This window comes from Gekko japonicus, unplaced genomic scaffold, assembly GCF_001447785.1.
Source record: "Gekko japonicus isolate JY-2015 unplaced genomic scaffold, Gekko_japonicus_V1.1 scaffold1106, whole genome shotgun sequence".
Classification (NCBI taxonomy): Eukaryota; Metazoa; Chordata; class Lepidosauria; order Squamata; family Gekkonidae; genus Gekko; species Gekko japonicus.
The window spans coordinates 425,299-452,560 of record NW_015170309.1 but is presented as its reverse complement, the minus strand read 5'-3'; positions in this window follow the sequence as shown (position 1 = coordinate 452,560).

The following is a 27,262-nucleotide window of genomic DNA, read 5'->3' as shown; positions in this document are numbered from 1 at the left end:
TAGACCACAGTGAAAAGTCATTTTGTCAGCCTTGTTCTACCACTCCCAACAGAAATAAGGATAGTTTTCCACTGCTACTAGCATAAGCAATGTAGAGCTCTGTTCTGGGTTTTTTTTAAATAATCAGAATCTTCTCCTCAAGAGCATTAATTCATGGAATGATCACAGAGAACTTCCTAACCCCTTACACTTATTTACCTAGAACATTTTGATTATAGAAAGGGAACCTTTGCATGTATAGCTTATATGAGTACTAGCACTATGCTCACATTCTGACAATTGTGCACGTGTGGAGGATGGGGCCAGTGTGCTCATTCCTTCTCTCTTCACAAGTTCGTTCCACCTTGGGTAAATTATATGAATTGGGCCTGTTTCCCCATATCCATGTTGAAATCTTATTGAGATATCCAGCTTCTTCAAAAGCTGGAAGTGGGGTAATAGGGAGCTACTTTTCAGGAGAAAACCAAGCACCTAAAAGCATAAGATCATGACACATAAAAGGCCTTGCTTTACTGTGATCAATACTAGAAGAAAATTTCACAAATACATTCAGCAGCAAAAAACTAGATATGCAGACAGTCAGAAAGGAAATATTTTGAGGAGTGTCTGGGTTTTGGCCTCTGTAAACAAACTGCTCCTTATTTCACTTCCTGTGTTCCAATCCTGCATTTATTTACTGGGAATAGAAGATTTTTCAGTTTCAGGTTGACCCCAGAAAAGGAGACAATCCTCTCACCTTCTGCCACTATAAGGACTTGGCACATCATAAACGGTTGAACTTTTCACAAACAAAGCATTGTCTAATAAAGTTTTTGCTTTATATCTTTCCCAGCAGGGATCATAGACAACACCAAAGAGTAACTGCATTGCATTGTCTAGTACAAAATGCACCAGAGCATTCCCACTTAGCACAAGCAAAGGAAAGTTATTCAATTTTCTATTCCTTAAAAAAAAAAAAAGAACTCTGTCAAAATCAAAGAACTGGCTTAAATGTTTCTTTTTATAGGTTTAGTCCATTATTTTGTTGTACTACTCTTAACAGCCTCAACTAATATTTCCCATTGGTAAGTGCTTTGCCAGAAGAGCAGGGAACAGGTGGTCACAGATACTTTTAGGTTGAGTGAGTTGAGCAAAGTTGCTAAGAGGGACTTTAAACAGTAACAACCCAGCAGGCAAAGCATGTGAGCTGTCCTCAACAGAAAAGTCAACCAGCAGTTACTGGCAAGTGAAGCTGAGAAACCACAGAGAACACTTGCACATTAGCATTCAAGAACAGGATAAAAGCATTATCACTTTTTCGCAGAATTAGCTGCTTGACATTGGTATGCACTTTTTGTTTAGGCAGCAGTCCTATGAGAAAAACTTTGAAGCCAGGATATTTGCAATTAGTGGAGCTAACAGACTCAAGGTTGGTTCTTTCTACTCACAACAAAGGACAACCATTCAGCTCCCTGATTTGGGAACAGGTTAGAAAGTTTACATGGAAAGCAACAGTGGTCATTCAATAAATTTCTGGCCCAGTGCAATAAATAATAATAAAAAAGTTGTCTCCATCCTCAACATTTTCAAATTCACACACAGAAATTTATTTTTTAAAATTTATTTATTTTTATTTTATTAAAGCAAGTAATGGCATTACAATGATTGAGTTAAATAAAGTATAGAAAATGAATATGTCAATAAAAGGATAACCATGAATAATTAACTGCTTAACTATGAGAGAATAGAGTATTTTATAACAGTCTCAGAATTGACATGGATAGAAACTAAGCAATAAAAACTAAACATAACAAGATATACTCTAACTTACAAGCATACAGTCATTATTTTGCTAATTACTCTAGGTAATGTCATAGGGTTTTGTCTTACCAATTCTGTGAGGCTGTTTCAAAAATAAATCATTGACCTATATAAAGAGTTGGTTGGAATTACTTCAGCTTCTGCCTTATATTCAATGAGCAGGAACCATGTTGCTATGAATTTGTCTTTAAATTTACTTGAGGAGAGATAGGGTGTGTTAAGTGAGATTTTGCACATGATGAAATGATCCCATATTTGGTTTTGCCAGGATTGGATTGAAGGGGGAGATTGATCAAGCCAGTTTGCAGCTATAGTGTTCCAGGCTAATAGAATGTGGACTAGTTCTGTCTTATGTTTTTTGCCTTGTGCATCAGACCAATTGTTCAAGAGTAAAGTTTCTGGCAGGAGAGGTAGTTGTATATTTGTGATTAGTTGCATGTGATGTAATGTTTGTGACTAGAATGATTGTATATGTCGACAAGTCCACCAGCAATGGATAAAATCAGCTTTTTGACCACGGAGTTTTCTGCAAAGAGGATCCACGTCTTTTCTAATATGGTGTAAGATTGCAGGAGATATGTACCATCATAGTAAGATTTTGATGATTTGAAGACGGATGTTAAAAATCGATTAGGAGAGGTTGGGAGAAGCCCATATGTGTTCCCAGTCTTCATTTATCAGTGGGTTTTCACAGGCTTGAAGCCATAATTTTTGGTATTTGAGAGATTTTTTATCTTTCAAAGCATTCAAGATTTTATAGATTTTGGATAGTAGACCTGATTTTAAGAGCTGTTGGTTGGGGTAATCTTGCAATCAATGCTCAAGCACTCCAACTCTAATTGGGCTACGGCCCTTTGTCAGAAGGGGGGTTGTAACCACTGCCTCCTCCTGAGTGCTTACTTCCCTTGCCTCTTGCCCTTCCTTTTGTTTTAGGGCAACCTGAGAGTGCGTGGGGCCCTGCACACAAAGGGCATTCATGCCTAAAGGAGCATGACTTGTGGCTGCATGTCCCATGGGAGGTAAACTCTGAGCAAAGCAGGCGTCACTGAACTGTCTGCCCCACCAGGGTGCGGGTACCTGCCTGACTTTGTGATCTCCTAACTGAGTGGCCACTATCCAACGTCTCATTGCCAAACTGCCGGTCTGGCGACATGATTTGCAGCCATAAGTGTGGATGAATCTAGTCCCATCTCAGGGCCAGATTCATGGCTACCCTCATTCTGAACTCTCAGTTGTACTGAAGCCATGCAGGGCTCAGTAAATTGGTAAAGCCCTTGTAAATTATGTCCATATTGGAGCATCGCCGAAGCCCTCCATGGCTGATGCCTCACTATCACTGCTGCATAGATTAAGAATCCTGGGAACCAGTTTGGCCCGGTCATGTCAACCCTGCGCCCCTTCAGGCATTTCTTTTCCCGCTCATCTAGGTCCTCCTTATCTTTCTTCTTCAATTCCCTGTATAATAATGTAAAGACATCAACAAACTCTCCCTTAAGGATTTTTATCCCTGGTGGCCATGGAGAGGTGATCTCCAAGTGGCAAAGCCAGGTCCCCCAATGGAATGACACCCGCCAAAACTGTGTCATATGCTGAACCCCCCGGATTTGCAAAAGCAGTACCTGAATTTGTGTAGCCCCATCCAGGCCAAACACCTTGAGGAGGCAGCTGGGCTGTACCTCTCCATCCTGCAAAGGGTGACCATCCACCCAGCTTTGTGTGCCCAAAACTACCTTGTGCGGTGTGTGTAGATTACCCAGCCGCACCATGAGTGTGGGGGGCCCATAGCCAATATGTCCCACCTTGGCCAGTGATCTCAGCCTTACCTTCTCTCATTGGAGGTCCTTTGTAAAGCTCCACCTGGAGCTCCTCTGCACCCTGGCTCTCCAGCTTGTCCTCCTCGCGCTGTCTATGGACCAATTGACCTGATGTTGATGCCACTTTGCCCTGTCTGTCCTCAAGAACAGCTAAGTGTGCCACCACCTGAGCCTGAAAGGATTGTTTAGGAAAGGCTTTAGACACTTCATGTGAAGGAGGATGCTCACCCGGTTGACTCTCTAGGGCCGCTAACCTCTCTAGGATGGCTGCGTTGACAGGGTCCTGCTCATCCTCATCAGATGAGTCTAAAAGAGTGGGCTGCTGTGGAGGCTTCTGAGTATGATTCTTTGGGGATGGCTGCTTGCCCTCGGAAGGGCCTTACCCCTTCTTGGGTGCCATGTTATTACTAAGAAGTCTTAAACTCGCACTACAGACGAATCCCAAAATTAGAGGCCTTTTCTAATTAGCTACCTTGGACAGTGATCTCCAAATGGCCGCCCTCTAAAGCCCCTCTCAAAATGGCCACCACTGAAGGTGCTTTACAAATGGGCACCCTTTAAAGATCCCTTCAAAATGGCCACCTGTAAACGACCCCCCAAAATTACCACCTCCAGATGGACTAGCCCAAAATGGCTGCCTCCAGATGGACTATCCCAAAATGGCCGCCTCTGCCTGACCTCACCAAAATGGCTGCCTGCCCAACTGCCATCTCTTAACTGCAACCCTCTCTAACTGCCTCTGCCTGGTGGGACCGTTAACCTAATAGGGACACCCAGTTTAAACCATTGAGGACTGTTGGGCCCCTGGAATGAATTCCCAAGCCTGTGGAGCCCTAAAGGCTAAAGGCTCCAAATGCTCAACTCTCTCCCTAAGGTGGCTGATTACATATGCCTATGCTAGCTGGACTATAGCTGCCAAGGGGGATTATCTGGTGACAAATAGGATAAAGAAAGGGAAGGGGGTGGGTGGGGGCAGTGGCATCGCAGCCTTACCAACAGCTGCCACACACCACCCTGGGCCCAAACAAGGCAAGATTCTTCTATTCTATTCTATTCTATTCTATTCTATTCTATTCTATTCTATTCTATTCTATTCTATTTTATTCTATTCTATTCTATTCTATTCTATTCTATTCTATTCTATTCTATTCTATTCTATTCTATTCTATTCTTTCTAAACTCACTGGGAGCCGCAGCTGTGTAGGCTGCACTGTTAATTAGGCCCCACTCCCGTGGCCTAAGCTATCTGAAGGGCTGCCCCTATACTGGGCTGAGAGGGAGGTAACTGCCAAACGCGGGCTGCCACAGCCAGCCTCTATGCGTCACCACCAAATGCCCCAATCAGCCGCCACCACAAACCACCCAGTTTGTCTGCTGAGGGAGGAAATCACGGGGAACCGCCTGAGAACCTGGGGCCCTGCCATGGGCCACACCACAAAGTGCCTCCATGATCTGCCGCTGCTGAGCATCACTACGGGCTGCCGCTGCCTAGCACCACGGCCAAGCTCCACCTTGGTCACCACTGCCGGGCGCTGCCTTGGGTCACCGCCACCAAGCACTGCCTCAAGTCTTTGCTGCTGCTGAGCGCCACCTCGGAACACCACCAGGAAGTGTCTTCTCGCCTCGCTGGCTCTTCTTGCCCCCAGAGGTCTTCAGGGCCCTCAGATAGGCCCCGTCTTCTGCCTGGCTCTCCCGGCTAAAGGCCACTGCCACATCTCTGTCTTTGAGCCTAAGGTAGGCCACACTTCTCTCCCTCACCGTGCTCAGGCATCCACTCCATCTGAGCATGAGTTACAACTGTCTGGCTGGGAGCAGAGCCCAGCTGTTTAAAAGGGCTGGCTCTGCCTTCCATCCATGTCATGATGTGCCACATCATGGTGACTGTTGCTGCCCCAGTCTTCCAGGGTGCAAAACAGCCCCCGGTGTCCAGTGGCATCACCGGGAGGCCAGGAGCTCCATAATCTGGTAATGTTTCTTCCTATTACAGCTGATGACTGAAACGCATTCTAAGATGGATGGAGCAAGCCTACTGTGCTTAATTCTCTAAAAGTGGAACAGATATATAACATGAGAGAATCATGAAAGAATGAAAGCCCATCTTTCTGGAGAATGATTTCTATGTGGAGAATGAAGAGTCTGGAGAATGATGTCTATGTGGCCTGTGGGGAGAGGAAGCTGTGAGGAAATCCAGGCACAGTCCACAAATGTAGTGGTGGCATTAGGGTTAATAAAGAATTAACTTCTCATTTCCTGCAGGTTAAATTAAATCATGAGCATAATACAGTAAGCTGCCCCTTAATGAAATCAGACTGAACATACATCACAGGAAGATGGTTTTGTTAAATAATGGAGGAATGACAGTTTACGGTTATCTCCTTAGAACAGTTATAGAAACTATTGACCTTGTTAACTTTAAACGTGAACAGGCTAAAAATGTGTGAATATTAAATAAAGACTTTTAATTGGATGTCTAAGTAGTGACAGTCTGGAATCCACACTCCATTATCCCCCATCCCATTTGTTTTAAGTTTGTTTTTTCTTTTTCCCTGGTGCAACATATTTGTTGTTACAAAAAAATCAAGGGCCTCAATACAGAAAGGGATGTGCCATTGTCACTCCACTTATTTCACAAATTAGTTCGCAAAATGCAAAGAGCTCTGGTGGGCAACTGAAACACTTTGTGACATTTGAAAACTGATGGCTTTCTAACACTTCTTCCTCTATCCCTACCTCTCAGTCGTCATATTTGTGAAAAAAGAAAATTTAAAAAGAGGTGTCTAAGTCCTTCTGGGAAGAGTGGGGACTTGCCCATTTTGCTTGGTGACTCACTGTTCATTGGGGCTAGATCACAAACATTTTGCTATGGTTATCCTTGCCCTCTTTAATTCATTTACCAGATAGGGGAAAATCCCAGTTTGCATAAGAGATATTTTCTCAGTCTCAGTTCTACTGGGGTAAGTGTGGATGAAGAGTTCTGGTTTTCCCATTTTGCCTTTCTGCCTTCATCCTAAAGCAAAGCACATTCATGCTTGCTTGTTTGAGTTGGATCGGTGCATTCATGCACTGCAGGATGGGAACTGTAGTTCAATCTCATCAGTTCTGAGCACGAGGTAACCTGATGAATGCTGCTGACTGATGAATGCTACCCACTGCACAGGCACAAATCATAGCTGATTTTAAATGACACATGACCTTCTTATGCCAATGACTCAGGAGCATTCATGGCCCATGCAAGCCATTCATTGTGAGCATGTATCAAACAGCCAGCTGCTATGCTAAATGCTAAAGAAAATAGGGAACACTTAGCGCATAAGTATAGCCACAAATAGCACCCACCAAGGGAAGACCATCAACAATTCACAACTGTATATGATCAAAAAGTACAATGATAGGTTAGTGGTTATAACCCAATAAAATGTATAAACACAAATGCAACAGAATACTGCTAAATGCTGGCATTGTGCAGGAGCAAAAGAACTTGAAATTCTGTGCATTTTTAACTGAGAGCAAATCCTTGAGGTGATCAAATGAGGTGTCTGATATAAAATGAAACAGGCACAAGTTATGTGTGAATTCCAATCACTTTCCTTTGCTAAAAACCACAGCATCCCTAAGTTAGAGATGTTTGACTAAATAGGGGTTGGGGTCTCATGGTGGATTCCAAGTGTCTATGAACCAGATACTTTTAGGACTGGAGCTAAAACTTCACCACCAGTATGAAGGAGTGTGGGCAGTATGTCTAGAACATTAAGGATCTATAATTGCTCAGAAAGATTACTTTGATCAAAGTGTTTCTTCCCTCCTTTTACCAGGACTACCATAGAAGGAGACAGTGACACCTATTGAGTCTCCAACTACAGTTAAAAGCATAAAAAGAGGGGAGCTATATAATCATCAATTTTGTGCTATCTACAAATTTGGTGTAGATTTGGTGTACATTTAACGAAATTTTTAGAAATCCAGCAGCTTGGGGTGATGTATAAATGAACTACATTGCCTACATATAAAATTGTATTCTTTCAAAAGGAGTTCTGTTAACTAGCTCAATACAGTTCAACAGGTTGTATCTCAATACTCAAATTTATTGTTACAGCCAATTGACCAGCAGTGCAGTAAAACAATACAATAATAAACAAGTACGATCACCAACACTCACAGACAATAATACCATCATAGTACCAGCCACAGACTCCTATTAAAATCGTAATTCTATTCCCTAAATTCTAAGTCTTGTCTAAAATTCTCTTCAGTCTGTGCTTTTTGTTAAAATCTTTCGCTTGTTTATTACTAAAAAGCAATATTTTGCTACTACCAGAGTTACCGACTTCTTGGAAACTTCCAACAAATATTTCAGCAGCACAGTATCTGCAAATTTCAAATAGTTGTCCAAGGGTTTAAACTGGGCAAGTAAAGGAAAAATTAGCTGGTGTCTCTCTCTGAAATAGAGTTTGCAATGTAAAAGAATGTGTGTGATTGTTTCAACTTCTTTATCTGCACATAGACAACATTTTTGATGTGTAGGCCAACGGAGATACCTTCCTTGCCGTAAATTAGAGGGGAAGGCATCAAAACGCACTCTGGAAGGCATCAAAACGCCCTCTAGAGAAAGCCCATCGATACTTTTCATATGTAATGTTAGAGAGATACGGTGCTGCTGCAAATCCAGGCCAAGATTTTAGGTTACTGTATATCTTGGGTAAAAGTGCTTCATCAGTTTGAACCTCAATATCAACCAAGCAAACTTCAGAGGACGGCGGAAAACAGGAAGGCCTGGCGAGATCTTGTCCATGGAGTCGCGAAGAGTCGGACTCAACTGTGCGACTGAACAACAAAAATCAACCAAATGCTGCTGAACTAAAGATTTTGCTTTACTCAGACCCATTTCTAGAAGATTTGCTGGACACAACCCGATCATACCTAGCTTATCTACTATTCTGGCGGACCAGTCTGGATATGGGGTAGAAGCTAGAAGCAGGGGGGGTCAATCCTGTAGGCTTCAGATGGATTCTTAACCAATAATAGATCGAAATTGTCCAGATTTTCAGTTGCACTCTTGGTACACCAGCCTCCTGTCTTAGAACCACATTAGTGGTAGATTTTGGTACATTTAACAGTGCTCTGAGAAATTTAGATTGTACTGTCTCTAATGTCTTGTAATTACTCTTGTTATTTAGAATTATTTGCATCCCATAGGTAAATTGGGTCAACACTTTGGCAGAAAAGAGCTTTAGAGCTGCCGGTACTAAACCTAGGCCCTCTTTTCTGAAGAATCTAATAATAGCATTGGCACTTCTCTCTGCTATATTAATTGCAGATGTAATGTGGGCTGATGGACTGCCATTATGTGAGAAGGTTAACCCCAGGTATTTAAATTTTTTTACTTGCTTAATATTCTGACCATTGATTTTCCAATTGCATTTACTGTATGCTCTATTAATATGTATTATTTTGGGTTTTGAGTAATTAATAACTAACAATTGATTATCACACATTGTCTGCTAAATGTCTTCAGAGCATGTTTTAAACTGGTTTTTGTTTGTGAAATAAGAATGGCATCATCGGCATACATAAGTATTGGTACACTTTTCCCTCCCATAAATTTAGGGGCATGTACATCTATTCCTTGTAAGCACTGGATTAAAGAATTTCCAAAACCCTGTATTGTCATTGTTCTTAGTAACCTCATTAAGAGTTTGCCACTTGGAAATCATATGGGTCTTCTTTTTTTACTTTAACAATGCTTTATATGCTTTTTTGTTAGCCTGAGTTTCGGATTTTGTAATATAATTTGGATTTTTTTTTGAGTACGTTAAAACTCTTGATAAGTTTCTGCTTTGCCTTCACACACTCCTTATCAAACCACCCTTGATTAGGTACCTTACCACTGGGTTGGTAATTTCCAGATCTAGTTAGCAGTGGTTTGAGTTGAGAGGTAAGTTCTGTATAAAAATTTAAGGGGGAGTCCTCTTCCTTTGGGGAATTTGTTATCTTATAATAAAGTGCCTTACCCTCTTTTGAATGTGTCCAAGATATGAATTTCTTATGAAGCACACTACCCCATTTCAATCTACCTCCTGCTACCTCATCCTTATAGTTCAAGTTTTTATTGTAATTTAGATGTTTGACTTCAATTTTCCAATTGAAATTCAGGGGGCAATGATCACTTTCCGGTCTTATATCTACCATAAATTGGAGATCACTGATAAGCATATCTTGAGAAACCAAAATATAATCTATTGTGGATTGTTTTGTTCCTACCTGAAAGGTAAATTAGCCCGGGCAGTCCCCCTTAACTGATCCATTTAGTATAATTAAATTTAATTTGGAGACCGTTTGGATCATATATGAGCTGGCAAAATTTGTCACCTCTGTTAACTAGCTAATATGAAGAGAGAGAAATACCCTGAGAACCAAATCAGAAAGGCTTTTAGGAGGGCAACCCAGAAGTCTAGGGCTGTTTCCTATCTGCTTCTGCAAGTTAGTATGGTTTGTAAACAGAATGGACCCAGCTCTCCAAAATCTTGTACTCAAAACCTGATCAGCAAAGCATTCAATCTGAGGAACAAAAGGGCAGTGATCTCCACTTTGCTGTTGGAATGCTTTGAAGTGGAAGCAGTCTCTTAATTCAACAAAAACAAGTTGACAAAATTTTACACATGAGTAACTGAAAATAGGCCCTTGTTGCATGTCATTGGGCTGCCTACAAGTTCCTGACACAGATAATTGCTGACAGTCTGATGAAATAGAAATTAATGTTATAAAGGCAAAGAAGCACTAAAATCAAACTGACTAGAGATGCCTTCCATTAAAGATACTCTGATACCCTGTTATTCTGCATCGGCTTTCTCAACACTAGCATTATTCTGAGTATTCTTCTGGCAATGATTTCTGGACGTTCCTCCTTATAAGGTCATTCTCAGACACTGTACACACATTTAATGTCACATAGTATCACACTACTATGTTGGTTCCTGATTTTTGGAAACTCTTGGATAAGATGTCCTCAGTCAGGTAACCTTTGAGAAGAAGGACTATTAAGACAATGTCCCCTCTCATAGACATGGGACACTCCCTTCGATAAATTGTTGTCCCTGTTTTGCCTTCTGGGGATTTCTTTGAAAAACTTTATTAGCTCAAATTTCTAGGGCTGCTGGTTTCAGTCCTCTTTTCCACAAATTTCCAGGAATTAAAGTCTGACTGTGTGTATACATCTGACCTGTGGTGCATATACAGGTAAATTAATGCTGTGCAGCTTCGGCTATTTCACATGTTCCAGCAGCTGACCATCATTTAGAACTTTGGATTCGTATTATTATTTAGATATTTACACCCTGCTTTTCTCTCCAAAGGGGCTGCAGAGGCTCAGTGGTTTAGAAGCTTAGCTGCAGACCAGAAGGTCAGTAGCTCGGCAGTTTGAGACCCTAGTTCTGCATGATGGAGTGAGCTCCCGTCTCTGGCCCCAGCTCCTGCCAACCTAGCAGTTCAAAAGCAAGAAATTGCAAGTAGAGTTCCTCATGCACCATTGGCTTCAAAGTCTTTTTAGAAGAGTTTGGGGGGCTCCCAAAACTCCACTGCACCCCCCAGAGAGGGGTACAGATAAGGGACTTGATCCAGGTTCCCCGTAGTGCTGCAGCATACAGGTGGAAGCTGATATCATCCTCAGCAATAGGCTTACGGAGACTGTTCATGGCAGCCATGTGTCAGCTATGCCGCCATATTGTTTATGGGCCTGGGTTCGCTTTCATGACCTGTGTGCCAGTAGCTGCCACATTCCTTTCTTTTCACTTCCCCCCTCATTATCACTGACCTTGTAGCCTGCCTGTGTAGTGTCTTCCCATCAATTAACCGTGTGACTATTTTCGTTTCCCAGCCTTGGCTCTAACAGCTCTGGTCCTCCTTCCTGCCCGCGGGAGTCAGGCCGATTGGCCCATAGGTGTGTGGGGGGGTACATTTGAATACCTTATATATATATCTCCTTTCTCTGTAGTAGTTATTTCTAACAGTGACTATGTCTATGCTACCATAGTGCTAGCAATAAAGTATAACCTTCAAAGAAGTGTGTGCTCTGTTGATTGACTGTGGGTCCTGACATTCTGTTAGGTATCCCTCTTTCCCTTTTCCCTACTTCCTCGCATCTCTCAAGCTGAGATGAGCGAAGATGAGGAGAAAAATGTCCCTATGACGATGGAGAGCGAGGTTCCTATAATTCAGACCGAGGTACCAGTGACTACCACACCACCGGTGACTGCTCCGATACCGACTCTGAGTCTAGGTACTGTGCCAAAAATGTCAGCAGCGGGGTCTGCGGCAGCCGGACAGGCAATCATATCAGCCAGGGCATTTGCGGTGGGGCCAGTTCAACCCGGACTCAACAGAGGAGACGTACTCCCTCACACAGGGGCCGTGTAGAGACAGTCGGTTTGATATCGGTTTCCAAACAGATGCCAGCTTCCCGCAGTTCGGGGGTACCTTGGAGGCGGCAACCGGTGCATGGGTGATGGGCCGCTCAAAAGCGCACAGTGGCTGCACATCTCCGGAGGAGGGGTTCGATTGGGCCCAACACCTGGAGGCCGTGGAATGAGACCGGCTCCAGATGAGACAGGAATTCAAGGGGGTGCTCCTGGCCAAAGCGGACCTGGTAATAAGAGCGCTGTGAGTGGAACGCGAGGTGCCACAACCAGCGCCGGCCACTCCTCCTCCTCAGGAGGCTCCCCCCATCCCAGCACCCCAAGGGCCAGGGCCCACCGGCCCACCTGTAGTTCCAGTGCCTGGACCCACTGACAAGCTAGCACCCGTGCCCAGGCCAGGCAGCCCGAGGGGACCCATACTTCACGGCCCAAAAGATCTAATCAAGGCGACCTTCGATGGGAACCCGGAAGAGTTGTCCTATTTGTGGTTCGGGTGATGAAGTTTGTGGGAAAATGGGGACACCTGTTCCCAGATGACAGCAGCCGAGTAGATATAATCACAGCTCGCTTGAGGGGGCCGCGACCACTTGGTACATGGGCTTACACAATGCGAGGGGCCCGGAGCTGGTGAGTGTGGACACTTTTATTTGGGCATTGCATGCCCAGTTCGAGGCCCAGAATGATGGCCCGAAGGCTAGGTCATTCCTGTGCACCCTAAAACAAGGGAAGTGGTTGGTGAGGGAATACTCATCAGAGTTTAAACTTCATGCGGTTAAGGTCCGAAATTGGCCAGACCAAGTCTTGACCGAGCTGTACTGGGTGGGGCGGAATCATGAGATCCGTGAAACGGTCCTGCATGCTGTGGATCCGATATCCCTCCTGGCATGGATGCAGGAAGCAGAGAGCACTGAGGGCCATCTAAACACTCTGCGCCTAGACATTGCTGGGGCGGGAGGAAAGCCAACCCCTCCCCTGGCCCAGAAGGGGAAGCCAGTAAGACCACCTGAAACGCTCAGTGATCAACACCTGAAGCAGGGGCTGTGCCTAAGGTGCGAGTAATGGGGCCACTTTGCCACCGACTGCAGCGGATTGAGCCCTGGAAAGCCAGGGAAACCCGAGCCGGCCAAGCTGCAGGTGGGAACCCTGGTGAAGAAACCATCAGCCAAGCTGAAATTTGCTAAGGTGCTGCAGGCAACCCCGGAGGAAACCGAGGATGGCTCCAGCGAGGACGACAACACCGAGCGAGCGGGAAAAGGCCAGGTCCTGCTGTGAAAGCACGGGGCAGCAGGGCCCAATCCTGGAGGGACCAAATGTGGTCAGCAGCTACCCTCCCCTCTTTTTCGTGACTGTGACTCTCATGAATCTGGACAAGGGGACCCACATCAGAGTAAGGGGTCTCAGTGACTAGGGGTGCGGGAGGGACCTCATCAATCCATCTTTAGTGGCGGGGCTGGAAGCTGCGGTGGTGCGGTTACCCAAACCCCTAATCTTTATGCAGGTGGATGGGTCCACAATGAAGGAACCTTGCAAATTCAAGATGGTGCCATTACGGTTGTGGGCGGGGGATCACTGGGAAGAATGCTCGTTCATGATTACCCCCACGGCCAGGTTCCCACTAGTATTAGGAAGCCCCTGGCTTCATGGACACAATCCCTACATTTTGTGGGACGAGGGGAAGGTGCAATTCATCTCCCCACGATGCAAGCCGCATTAATGGAACCCACAGTGGGGTTCTCAGCCAGAAGCTGAAGCCCCCCGTGTTTGCCTGGCCCAAGAGGAGTTGGTTTCTATTCCCCCCGAATATCAGGACTTGGCCAGGGTCTTTGAAGAGGAAATAGCAGACGAGCTCCCACCCCATAGGCATTCAGATTGTAGTATTGAATTACTGCCAGGTCATAGATTGCCTAAGGGACGCATTTATGCGATGGGACCGGCAGAAAAAGATGAACTGCATAAGTTTATTGATAAGAACCTGGCCTGGGGTTTCATCAGACTGGCTTTTTCACCATTTGCAGCTCCCGTTCTGTTCTGAAAAAAGAATGATGGGAGGTTGAGGCTATGTACTGACTATAGGGGCTTGAATGCTGTTTCGTCTACCAATGCCTACCCCATGCTGCTCATCAAAGACTTGTTGGCCGAGGCGTCTAAAGGTAAAATCTTCTCCAAATTGGATCTCCAGGATGTGTACTTCAGAGTTTGCATAAGGGAGGGAGATGAGCACAAGACTGCCTTTAATACACCCCTTGGCCATTTTGAATACCGCGTGATGCCATTCACCCTCCAGGGGGCTCTGGGAGTATGCATGAACTTGATTAACTAGGTGTTGCACAAGCATTTATTCAAGGGGGCCCTTGTTTACTTGGATGATATCTTGCTGTACTCCGCCAACCTCCCCTCACATGTGAAACTGGTGAGGGAAGTGCTCCAGATTTTGCACAAGCACAAACTCTTTGCTAAACTCTCCAAATGTGAGTTTCATAAGTTGGTCATTCGCTTTTTGGGGTATAGGATCTCAAACAAGGGATTGGAAATGGATCCGGGGAAGGTCCAGGACGTACTTGGGTGGGAGGCCTCCCGCACACTCTGCCAGCTCCCGTTCTTCCTCGGATTCTCAAATATCTATCAAAATTTTCTCCCCAACTTTGCCCAGATCAGCTTGCCACTCACTGACTTGTTAAAAACCAAAGGGAAAGGTCCAGACATGACCAAACTGAGTGCTAAGCTTCAGTAGACGGAGGAATGACAAGAGGCATTTGACCGACTTAAGGCACTACTCATGTCAGAGCCAGTGCTTCCCCACCCAGATGAAAATAAAAAATTCATCGTCCAAGTCGACGCATCAGATGCAGCGATGGGGGGGGGGCGATCCTGCAAGAGGGGGGTGATGGGTTGTCACACCCTCTTGCGTATGTATCCCATAAGTTTAACGAGACCAAGCACAATTGGTCAGTTTGGGACACAGAGGCAGGTGCGATCCGGTTGGCACTCTCAACCTGGAGACATTGGTTGGAAGAGGCCCGGGTGCCGTTTGAGGTCTGGACAGATTATAAGAACCTGGAAATGCTCAACACCCCCCCCCCCGTAACCTTAATGCCCAACACTTACGGTGGGCCCATTTCTTTTCCAAGTTTCAATTTACGTTGCACCATTTCCTGGGCTCTGTGAATTCACTTGTGGATGCACTATCCCGCCTCCCACAACATGACAGCCAAAGGGGGGTAGTACTAGACTCTATGTTCACGTCCTCACATCTTGGAAGGGTGGTGACGACTCGCAGCCACACGGACTCCTCCCCTCTTGACCAGTTCCCCGGACATGACTCCTCCCCTCCTGTTCCTCCGGGCGGGGCAGCCTGGAACGTCAGGTTTGCCTCTGCCTTTTTGGATGCTGACAAAGAGGAGGTGGAAAATGTCGGGGATGGTGGAAAGGAAAGTGGATGGTTGCTGGTACCGTGGCACTAAACTGTTTGTACCCAAATCATTGCGGGGGGAAGTGCTTGCAGCGGTTCACGGCTCCGAACTCGCAGGGCACTCTGGATTTGTAAAATCCCTGCACCTTTTGCAAATACAGTTTTGGTGGTTATTTATGCTACCAATTTCTTCTCAAAAAAAGAAGAAATTGCAAGTAGATAAATAGGAACCACTTTGGTGGGAAGATAACAGCGTTCTGTGTACCTTGGCACTTAGTCATGCTGGCCAAATGACCACAGAAAAATCTTCGAACTGTGATGGCTCTTCGGCTTGGAAATGGAGATCAGCATTGCCCCCTAGAGTCGGATTCGACTAGCTTTCGAGCAAGGGAAACCTTTACCTTTACCTTTTCTCTCCAAAGGGAAACCAAATCAGCTGGCAACATTCTGTCTACTTCCATTTTATCTTCACAACAGCCCTGTGAAGTAGGTTAGCCTGAGAGAGAATGACTAGCCCAAGGTCACCCAGCAAGCTTCCATGGTAGAATAGGGTTAGGGTATTTTAGGTTAGAGTCCCAGATCCTAGCCTGACACTCTAACCACTACGCCATATTGACTCTCATTTATGCTATAGTTATGTCTATAATAATCTTTTCTAGCGTCTCTTAGGCCAACATTAAAATACCATATTTGCTCTTAAGTCACTGTAGGATTGCCAAGTAAAGTAGTGCACCAAATGGTATGTGGAGTAACCTTTCTGCAGTATGAAATTGTCATGTGCAGACTGGGCAGGGTCCGAGGCTCCCTGTCCCGCCACTGCGCCCCCAGTGACTGGATGCCCTGGCTGCTAACACCCTGACTGGGGGCTCTCCAGGGGAAAGGCAAAAGGGGCCTAGAGTCCTCCTCAGATGTGGGAAGGGAGGGGTCAGTTGCTTCACCACCACCACACCATACCCTTGAAGATTGGCCTTCCTCTCTCTCTCTCACCAGTCATCTGCCCACCACTTCTCCTCCTCATCGGAGGAGTCTGCCTTGCTTTTATTCTCTTCCCTGGGTAACCCCCCCCCCTCTAGTTGCTCCCATCCCTGCCTGGCCCCGCCCCTGCCTAAAAGTGGGGACACCAAGGCCTGGACCACCTCCCTGCCTCCCATTCTTCCGGTGCCTCTTCTCGCCTCTGTACAGGCTTTCACCATTTCTGTGCTGTCCGCCTCCACCACTGCCTCCTCTCATGTCGGGAGCCAGGCCTGGCACCGCTGTGGCCACGCTTGCCCTGGGCTCCCGATGTGCTGTGGCGGCGTTCCTGCTCCCGGGTCCTCCGGCTCTGCGCCTCCTGGGGTGGGGATGCACTGGGCCAGCAGCCCTCTCTGGATGCGCCCAAGGGTCTGTCACTGGGGCTATCAGGTTTGGGGCTGTTCCTTCTGCTGGGGCCTTTGGACAGAGGGTCACATCATCTGCAGGGCTTCCCTCCTTCTTCCCCCTCAGTTTGTCCCGGCTGGGACCGGGACAGAAATTGTGTGTGGGAAGTAGTTTGTGTGTCCGATCCTTTCTCTTAGGATAGCACCATCACAAGAAGGCCCCTGTGTCCCTATTTTCATCTGTGAAATGTTGGTGGGTACACTTTCATTTCCCAGGTTCATGCATTACTTGTCAACTACACACACAATGAGAAGAGAGGGGGGAAAATGAGAAGTGATATTCCTGTTTCTTCTCCTGATGCAAGGAGTACTGGAACAGCATTAGGTGGACAGGAGGATGTTGTATGCCCACGTTCAGTGTGACACAGTTCATTCTGCTATGTAGGCAAAGGTGAACCTGTATAGAGGAAACAATGACAGATATTTCTTACATATATTTCTAAGATAGTTGGATTGTTTTTCAGTGTCAGATCTGTTTCTCCAGTGGCAGAAGTCATTCAAACAACATCTTTTCCACTGTGAGGCACAAAGAGAATTTGTGCCTGATTAATATGCTTCCAGCTCCTTGCTTTAGCCCATACCCACAGCAGCCTGAGACTCACAGCCATTCACAGATACTGGCAGCCATTCTTCCTGAAAGCAAACTCAGCTTTAGCTTACAAAAATTTATTTATTTATTTATTGGATTTATAACCCGCCCCCCCCCCAAAGCGGGCTCAGGGTGGCTAACAGATGAGGCACGTATACCAAGATTAATACAATTAAAAACAGAATAAAACAATCATTATACAATGCAGGTGCTCTAGTTGTCACAAAAGTCCTTAATAGCAAGATGGGGCTCTGGTAAAGATGGTCCCAGAACAACAAAGTAATAAGTAAGTTCCAGACAGCACTGCCATCCATTCTTCATCCCAGGGTTATCTTGCTCCCCAATGGTACCCACTCCAATTGGTGGTGGTGGTGCGGTGATGGTACAATGGTGGTGCAATGGTGGTGGCGGCTCCTACTCAAAAACCTGGCAGAAGAGCTCAGTCTTACAGGCCCTGTGGAACTGTGCAAGGTCCCACAGGGCCCGGATCTCCTCCGGGAGCTCATTCCACTAGGTAGGAGCCGCCACTGAAAAGGCCCTGGCCCTGGTTGCAGCAAGTTTGGTATCTTTGGGAGTTATCCTGGAGTTACTCCTGGAGTTACCAGGAGATGTTGAGTCCCCGACCGTAGTGCCCTTGGGGGAACATATGGAGAAAGGATGTCCCTCAGGTATGCCGGACCCTGGCCATATAGGGCTTTAAAGGTAAGAACCAGCACTTTGAAGCGAACCCGGAATGCTATTGGCAGCCAGTGCAGCGCTTTCAGCACAGGCCTGATATGGTCCCACCTAGAGAGACCCATCAACAGCCTGGTCACAGCATTCTGCACTAGCTGCAGCTTCCGGATTCGCGACAGAGGCAGCCCCATGCAGAGAGCATTACAGTAGTCTAGCCTCGAGGTGACCGTCGCATGGATCACTGTGGCCAGGTCATTGCGGTCAAGGAAGGGAACCAACTGCCAAGTCAGCCAAAGATGGTAAAAGGCCGACTTGGCAGTGACTGCCACCTGGGCCTCCATCGTTAAGGAGGAGTCCAGGAGCACACCCAAACTCCTAACCTCTGACACTGGCACCAAAGGCGCCCCATTGAAGGTCAGGAGAGGGAGCCCCAACCCCAAACCAACCCGACTCAGGCCCAGGACCTCCGTCTTTGCCGGGTTTAGTTTCAGCTGACTCAGCCTGAGCAAACCAGCCACAGCTTGCAACGCCCAGTGAAGGTCATCTGGGCCGGAGTTTGACTGGCCGCCCAACATCAGATAGAGCTGGGTGTCATCTGCATATTGGTGACACCCAAGCCCACAACTCCAGGCAATCGGGGCAAGGGTGTGCATGTAGATGTTAAACAACCTTGGGGACAGCACTGCCCCCTGAGTCACCCCACAATCAAGAGGATGCCTCTGGGACTGCTGATCCCCTATCGCAACCCTTTGTCTCCAACCTTGGAGAAAAGAGGCAAGCCATTGACGAGAACAAAGGGAAGTTGCAGGGCTCTTTGCATTTCACTCTTGCCTAAAGCTGGGGAAGAGCTGCTGCTAGAGCAGAAATGCTATGGTTTTCTTGTTCCCTTCATTGGCACATGTCCTGGCTATAAAACAACAACAACAAGAAGAAGTAATAGTGAAGGGATTCCCTGAGTTCAGTGTCCCAAATCAATGTTAATCTTTCATGGATTGGATCTGCCCCATTTTTCATTCCAGATGTCTTTAATCTTTATTGAGATGGAGTGTTTCTACAATTAATTTGTGCACCTTGCGATCATCATAACATTCCATGCCATTCATTGGCATGGTTAGTTTTCCCATTTAGATAAATCAAGCAGATAAGTTAAGTGACTTTTATACACATGGTGCCTCATTAACAGTGTAACCCTGATGCTAAATGAAACCACTGTGTTGTTATTGCTGATGAAAAATTTGGCATAGCTCATTCGTATTCTATGTTCGCTCTACAAAGAAAACATATTTTCAAAAACCATCTCCCAAGAACTCAGCGTGCAGCAATAGTACTGGATTCTACAAGAGCAGCACCAACTACAGAGTGGCATGTCAATGCTACCTTTGTGTTAGCTATACGTGGAAGGAGTCAACCAACGCATGCTGATGATTCCACCATCTATATTCTAATTCCCAGAGAGACTTTGTGTGTGGATACTTATTTCTGCCAACAGAGGGGTCACTCTCCCCCAACAGCTTTTCCTACATAGTCAGAAAACTTCCTGGGTCTGTAGAAAAATCCAAAAAGTAAAAATATCCCTTCAAGGAGGAATTCCCCCCAATACCTTTTGAAATGGCCTCTGCAAGGATCTAACTCCAATTATCAACGGTGAGAGATTAAAACTTTCGGGGGGGGGGAGGCGTCTAACTGGCTCTATCAGTAAAAGGGTGGGGGAAGGGCCTTTCTTGGCCTATTTTGGCCTTTAAGGGAGGGAGGCCTGACAAGGGTTGCCAGTGCCAGGCTGGGGAATTCCTAGAGGTTTTGAGGTGGACTGTAAGGAGGGCTGGGTTTGGGGAAGGGAGAAGCCTCAGCTGTGTATAATGCCACAGAGTCCACCCTCCAAAGCAGCCATTTTCTCCAGGGAGACAGATCTCTGCTGTCTTGAGTTCAGTTGTAATTTGGGGGGGGGTTTCCTCCAGGCCCCACTTAGAGGTTGGCAACCCTAGGCCTGGCAGCAGTTGCCAGGCCCCCCCCAAGCCACCGGCAGGGGATGGTGGGTAAGGTTGCCAGATCCAGGCTGGGAAATTCCTGGAGATTTGAGGGTGGAGCCTGGGGAGGACAGGGGCCTCAGTGAAGTACAATGCCACAGAGTCCACCCTCCAAAGCAGCCATTTTCTCCATGGGAAGTTATCTCTGTAGTCTGGAGATGAGCAGTAATTCCAGGGGATACCCAGGTCCCACCTGGAGGCTGGCATCCCTAGGCAGCACCCTCTGGGTGACTTGATACCACCTGATTTGCATGACTCAATTAGGCCCAGCTGCTTGCTACTGTTCATCAGCAGCCACCCTATAAAAGCCAGTGTGATGTAACAGTTAGAGCTTCAGATAAGGGTCTACAAGCTTAGCATGCCCTCAGGTCTTGGATTCAAACCCTGTATTCAGCTAGAGGCTTCTTCTGATAACAACTTTATTTGGTTTTTTAGTATATGACAGTGCTATTAGCTACCTCTGAACAAATTGTGACTTAGGCAGAAGTCATTGTACACTATTCATTGTACCTCTAAGATTGCAAGTTATACTCAAGAGAAGCCATACAACTTTCCTGTCTGGCTTACACCTGAGGAATCTGAATGCTGATTATGAGGCATCTGGAGGCCTAGATCTGCTATAAGGCTTTGCAGGATACCAGAGAAGGTCCATCTGTGAGCACCTGCAATCTTCAGGCCCCTGGAGCAGCAGGAGCAGCAGCAAGCACTCAGTCCTACAAGTAGTCTCAGTTAAGCTCTGGCTGTTGTGGGATCAATAGGTCTGATAGTGCTTTCCTTAGGGTCTCCAGGGGTCATTTCCTGCAGGAGCACACAGGAGCGAAGCTCTGGCAGTAAAGAGCCCAGGGGGCGGGCACATGCAACAAGCCCCACCCCCTGCTCCCAGTAGCCCTCAGTCAGAACAAGAAGCAGCCAGGTAAGCCGCAGAGCCCCCCCCCGACCCCCCAGTCCAAAACAATCCAGTGGCACCTTTAAGACCAGGTTTTATTCAGGTACAAGCTCTCCCTCCTCTGTGAGGACAGATCTGCACGTCCCCCCCTCAATAGCTAGCAATCCAAAACAGTCCAGTGGAGCCTGAGCGGTGGGTGTTGCCTTCTGACGCACTTCTGGTGATGTCAGGGGGTGTGGCATATGCAAGTAAGTTATGCTAATGAGTCATGCTAATGCGCTCCTCCACCTCTTTTTCTATGAAATGATCCCTGAGGGTCTCTAGGGTGTGAACATGGCCCAGAGAACTGTGCTAAGCAGTTTTTCCACTGAAAGATCCTAGTTGATAGCCCAGTGGTTATGTAGTGCTCATCAATGACTACTTTCTAGCTCATAGTGACAATTTTTACCATGCAAAATGAACTGTGGAAAAAATGGCACAATTTTCAGGTTGCAAAAATGGAGTTTTCAATACTGCTCTTCTATATGTTCAGTAGGTAAGATGCAGGCTGCTTCTTTTAATCATTCCTCTGGATAAGTCCTAACTGGACATTATATTTCACCTCCCCTTCCCTCTGACCACTTTTTCACTTTTAGATGCTGAAACTTTCACATGAAATTCTATTTACTTTTAAGATTTATATTTCTTAGTGTTACTTAAGGACAGAAATATGGTATTACACTAAGATCAGCACTTAAAATGTCAGTCTTATAATTAGTACTGTTTCTGTTTTCTCAAAGATGCATTCAAAAATTGAACTTCTCCATGGTAAGAACATAAGAACATAAGAGAAGCCAATGTTGGATCAGGCCAATGGCCCATCTAGTCCAACACTCTCTCAGACAGTGGCCAAAAATACCAGGTGCCATCAGGAGGACCAGTAGTGGGGCCAGGACACTACCCCCCCCCATTGATTCTTGCAGTTTCCTCTTGAGTGAAACACCTCATAGTATTGTAGCAGGGAATTGTTCACAGTCCAAAATGGATAGTATTTTGAGTAGCTTTACATTTTTGCAGTTGACATCATTCAGCATGGTTTCTCAACAGGTAGGTAGTGCTAGTGTTGATTAATACTTACAACTTACTGGTTTGATTAGACTACATATGCTATGAAGTCATCATGAGCGGGTTGTGCATCATTTAAAATTAGCTACATTTTATTTTACTATATGTAGAATCATAGAATCACAGAGTTGGAAGTGATCTCCAGGGTAATCTAGTCCAACCCCCTGAACAATGCAGGAAATTCACAACTACCTTCCCCTCACACCCTCAGTGACCCCTGCTCCATGCCCAGAAGATGGCAAGAAAACCTCCAAGATCCCTGGCCAAACTGGCCTGGATAAAATTGCTTCCTGACCCCAAAGTTGCAACTGGCATTTCCCTGGGCATGTAAGAAAGGGCCATGAGAACTAAGCACTGATGCAACTCCCCCCTCCCTCTCATGATCTGCCTAAGCTCACAGAATCAGCATTGCTGTTGGATGTCCATTTAGCTGCTGCTTAAAGACCTCCAAAGAAGGAGAGCCCACCACCTCCTGAGGAAGCCTGTTCCACTGAGGAACTGATCTGTCAGGAGTTCTTCCTAATGTTTAGCCAAATATTCTTTTGATTTAATTTCAACCTGTTGGTTTTGGTTTGACCTTCTGGGGCAACAGAAAACAACTTTGCACCATCCTCTATATGATAGCCCTTCAAGTACTTGAAGATGGTTATCATATCACCTCTCAGTCATCTCCTCTCCAGGCTTTACATACCCAGCTCCTTCAACCTTTCCTCATAGGACTCCTCACCATCTTCGTTGCCCTCCTCTAGACACATTCCAGTTTGTCTATATCCTTCTTAAACTGTGGTGCCCCAAACTGAATACAATACTTTAGGTGAGGTCTAACCAGAGCAGAGTAAAGCGATACCATGACTTTGTGTGATCTGGACACTATATTTCTGTTGATGCAGCCCAAAATCGCATGTGCTGCTTTTACACCTGTGAAGTTAATAGCACCCATCATTATTGGTGTATTCTTAGAATTTACTAGAACTAAGTACTTGAACAGGTTCAGGAGAGGCAGCATATGTATTTTCCAGACAGATAAAGTTCTCTGTTTCACTGTAGGAAAGCACAAAGTATTTGCAATCCAATTTAAAACACTCAATAAATAAGCTTTTGGACAGGCAGACAAAACTGGTAGAGCAGGAATATACCAGTAGAGTTGCCAGCTGCAGGCTGGGAAATACCTGGAGATTTAGGGGGTGGAGCCTGAGTTTGGGGAGGGGTTTTGGGGAGGGGAGGGACTTCAATCGGGCATAATACCATAGAGTTCACCTTCCAAAATAACAATTTTCTCCAGGTGAACTGATCTCTGTTGCCTGGAGATAAGTTGACATTCCAGGAAATCTCCAGCTACCAACTGGAGGTTAGCAGCTCTCTACATGTGTGATAAGCAATACAACTCCTTACACTCCCCCACACATGCTCCAGCAGGTCAACACCTCTTCTGCAAATTAATATTTTTTTCTTATGGGTGAGTTTGGGGAATGGACAAGTACATGGGAATGTACATGCAAAAACATTTTAAATACAATTTAGAGCAATTCTGAGTATTTGATAACAATTTTTTTTTTAAACTTTCGATTTATTGATCGCTTTTCCCCACACACCTGTGGGCTCAGAGCGATTTACAATTACTCATGACATTTGGACTAACAATACTCATGGGGATAGGGAAGACAACATACAGTATTTTTAATTACACACACATTGTAGCTGGCCGGGGATTCATCTGCGAGCTGGATCAGTCGTGTTCCGACGGCATGTATTCTTGTCGGCTGGCTGATGACGTCAGGGCTTCTTGATGTCACGCTGCCACACACTGCCACCGCCTGGCCGACTCGCTCCACTGCACGAATGCCGAAACAGATCTTTCAGCATTTGGTTTTTTAGTATATGACAGTGCTCTGAACAAACTGTGATTTAGGCAGAAGTCATTCTACACTATTCATTGTACCTCTAAGATTGCAAGTTATACTCAAGAGAAGCCATACAACTTTCCTGTCTGGCTTACACCTGAGGAATCTGAATGCCAATTTGTCCAGGTTTCTGTGATTGGTTCTGCTATGTTTTAGCAAAAGGTTGCTTTCAAAGCTACCTCTCACTGCTCTTTTTCCTTTCTGAGCTATCCAATTGTCAGTCCTAATGTTGCTCCTCGGTAGTGTATGTTTCATCTTGAGAAAATATATCAGAGCAAGTGGAACCTACTCTGAAGATTCTGAGCTCTCCTTTCCAGTACAGGAACTTGCCAGTCCCTGGGGAAAAATCATAGACTTTCATTCATTACCTTGTAAGTGATAAGATAAGCTGTCTTTGCTGTACTCTCATTCTTACTACAGGGCACATCACATGATGCATATTTCCCTACCTAGAAGCATTTCTACATGCTAAAAAGCCCTGAAGCTCATTTGAAGATTATGTGGAATGATTTGAGATGCTTGTAATTTGTTAGGTGCATTGCCTGGCCAGAATCTAGTGTGCATGTTTTCAGCTTGTGCTTTGATAACATGTGTGTCTCATGCTGCATGACTAGCCACTTCTGAAAAGGAGAGTTAATTAAAAACAAAAAACAAAATACCACATACAGTTTGTGATATTGCAAGGAACCAGGTGTTTGAAGGAAAAGAAGTCAAAAAGCCCACTTGCCATGCCCAACATGCCCAAACTCAAGCATGCCAAAACAGGCTGTTTGGATCCTGTCCTCGATTGCTATATTATTGCCATGTCCGATGATCATACTATATTTAAACCAAATAGAATTCAGCTGAATGTGAGCTGTGACAAATGCTGCAGACATCTTACACCATTTGTGCAATTTTCAAACAAAAAGCATGCAAGACAGAAATAGACTGCATGAGTACAAAAGATATCCTCCTGACTTAACTAGGTCTCAGCAAAATACTGAGCATTCACACAAACTAACACAGAATCATAAAAAACAGTGTTCTTTGGCTGGGAAAGAGGAATTCTGAAAAGGAGATTAATCAGACATATCATTACAGGTGCTATTATTTGACCCAGGCAAGCCTGACCATGGTACCCTGTTTTCCCGAAAATAAGACCTACCCCAAAAATAAGCCCTTGCAGGATTTCTATGCATTTGTGGTATAAGCCCTAGTGTGTCTTCTTGAGAAAAAATAGTAAATATAAGACAGTGTCTTATTTTCGGGGAAACACGGTAATAATACCAACTGCTGAATCTTGCCCTGACTTGGTTACAGGTCATACAAAGGGTAGAAAAGAAAGCTAGGACCCAACAGGAGTAGCACTTGGGGCAGAGAGGCCCCAAATCCCAAGAACCTCCAACGTTAACAACCACTTCACTTGAATGGCGAAACCAGACTGTTTAATCGCAAGAACATATGGCATCATGCAAACTACTAAAACTGAATGATTAAACAGGCAGGCAGAAAATTTAAATGCAAAGCACAAAGCCTGTAGCCTTTTAGAAATCAAAGACAAATGTTCATTCTAAAAGCTAATGAAATCAGAAGTTCTTTTCTGAAGCAACAGATAGAACTTCAGAATGCTGAATATGCTCTGATTACTTCAATTAGTTCTAATGTATGTGAATTTTACTAGCGTTTCAAAACCAAGACAGGAAAGGACCAAAAGGAGACCATACTGTAAGGGCTATATATCAGAAGGGAGGAGAGCAGGAGAATGTACGTTTCCTCAAGGGGACAGTACCTGGAAACAAAATGTATGGGGCAATACCACCGTGTAGAGGAGTATTACTATATAGAGAGATCAATCCTAAACAGGTCTATCCAGAATCTGCTTAGGTTTATTCAGTGGAGCTTACTCCCAGGAAAATGTTCTTAGGATTGCCTGGTAAACTATCTCTTGCCAGAATGACAGAATTGATAATCCAGATAATACTGATTATGTAGTATCTTGTGATGGTAAGAAAAGAAGAAACACTAGAAACAGATGGGTTTCCAGGTTGGAGCAAAATATCTACATTTCTGGTAGATCTTCTATCTTGAGTTATGGTGAACTTTGGGACTGTGGAATGGATGACATTTCTAATTACCAATGATCCATGTGCCTCTCTACGTCCCTTTATTATCCAGATATGGTACAAAGGTAAAATCATCATGAGACTGCCACTAAGGGATGCAGGTACCTCTACCTGTCTCAACAGGGCGTAAGTAGGAGGACTTCAAATGTACTTAATGTCTGGAAAGTCAAAGTGAGCATGACAATTATGCTGGTGGCAGTGGGGTATTGGTATAAACGATCACCTGAAATACTGTTTTGAATGAATCCTTCCCAGTTCATCTTTCGCTGGGAGTTGTAGTGCAGCCCAGCCTTAGCCTTTAGCTTCACCTTTGCTAAGCCTCTACTGTCTTCCCATCATCCCCTATGTCACCCTCACTCATTATTTGCCAGCTCCTGACCTTTCCATCTCCAATCTTCTCCTCTATTAAATGTAGTGTGGAAGCCTCTGGGCAGAGACTGCCTTACTTGCATATCCAGCACAATGCTGAATCTCTCTCTCTCTCTTTTAAAAACATTTTTATTGCTTTTCTAGTCTACAAACCTACAGGGTCAAGGGAAGGGAACAACCTAAAACTACAAGTAACAAGGATCATTAATACATAAATTCAAGACAATCGATATTTTTCTATTACTCAAATAGTAATACATGAGAGTTAATACTATAAAAGGATAAAGTGAGCAAACACAATCTTGCTTGGCTATAGTGTGTGTTTCTTAGCTTTAAGATAACTAATCTCCCTTATATATAAAAGCGGAATGGTGGTGGCACTTCTCTAGAACATTCCACACGTTCCGGAATTGGTTGGCGCCCTGGTGTGTCACTCAGAATCTGTCCCTATCCACTGGCTGCATTGCTTGAGTCTCGCCTCCAACATTCTAAACATTTTGCTGTTCCTCTCCCTTCCATAGCCAGTCAGAACACAGAGGTTATCTGCATATGCAGCCTCATTGGCCTTTGCCTTGGAATACAGAGGTCGTTTGCATATGCGACTTGATTGGCTTTTGCCGCTAAGATTCTAAACAGTTTGCTGTTCTGAGGTAAAATGTGTCCAATCTCCAGGTGAGGGCTGGAGATCACTCAGAATTACAACTGCTCTCCAGATGGCAGAGATCAGTTCTCCTGGAGAAAATGGTGGGCTCTGTATCCTTAT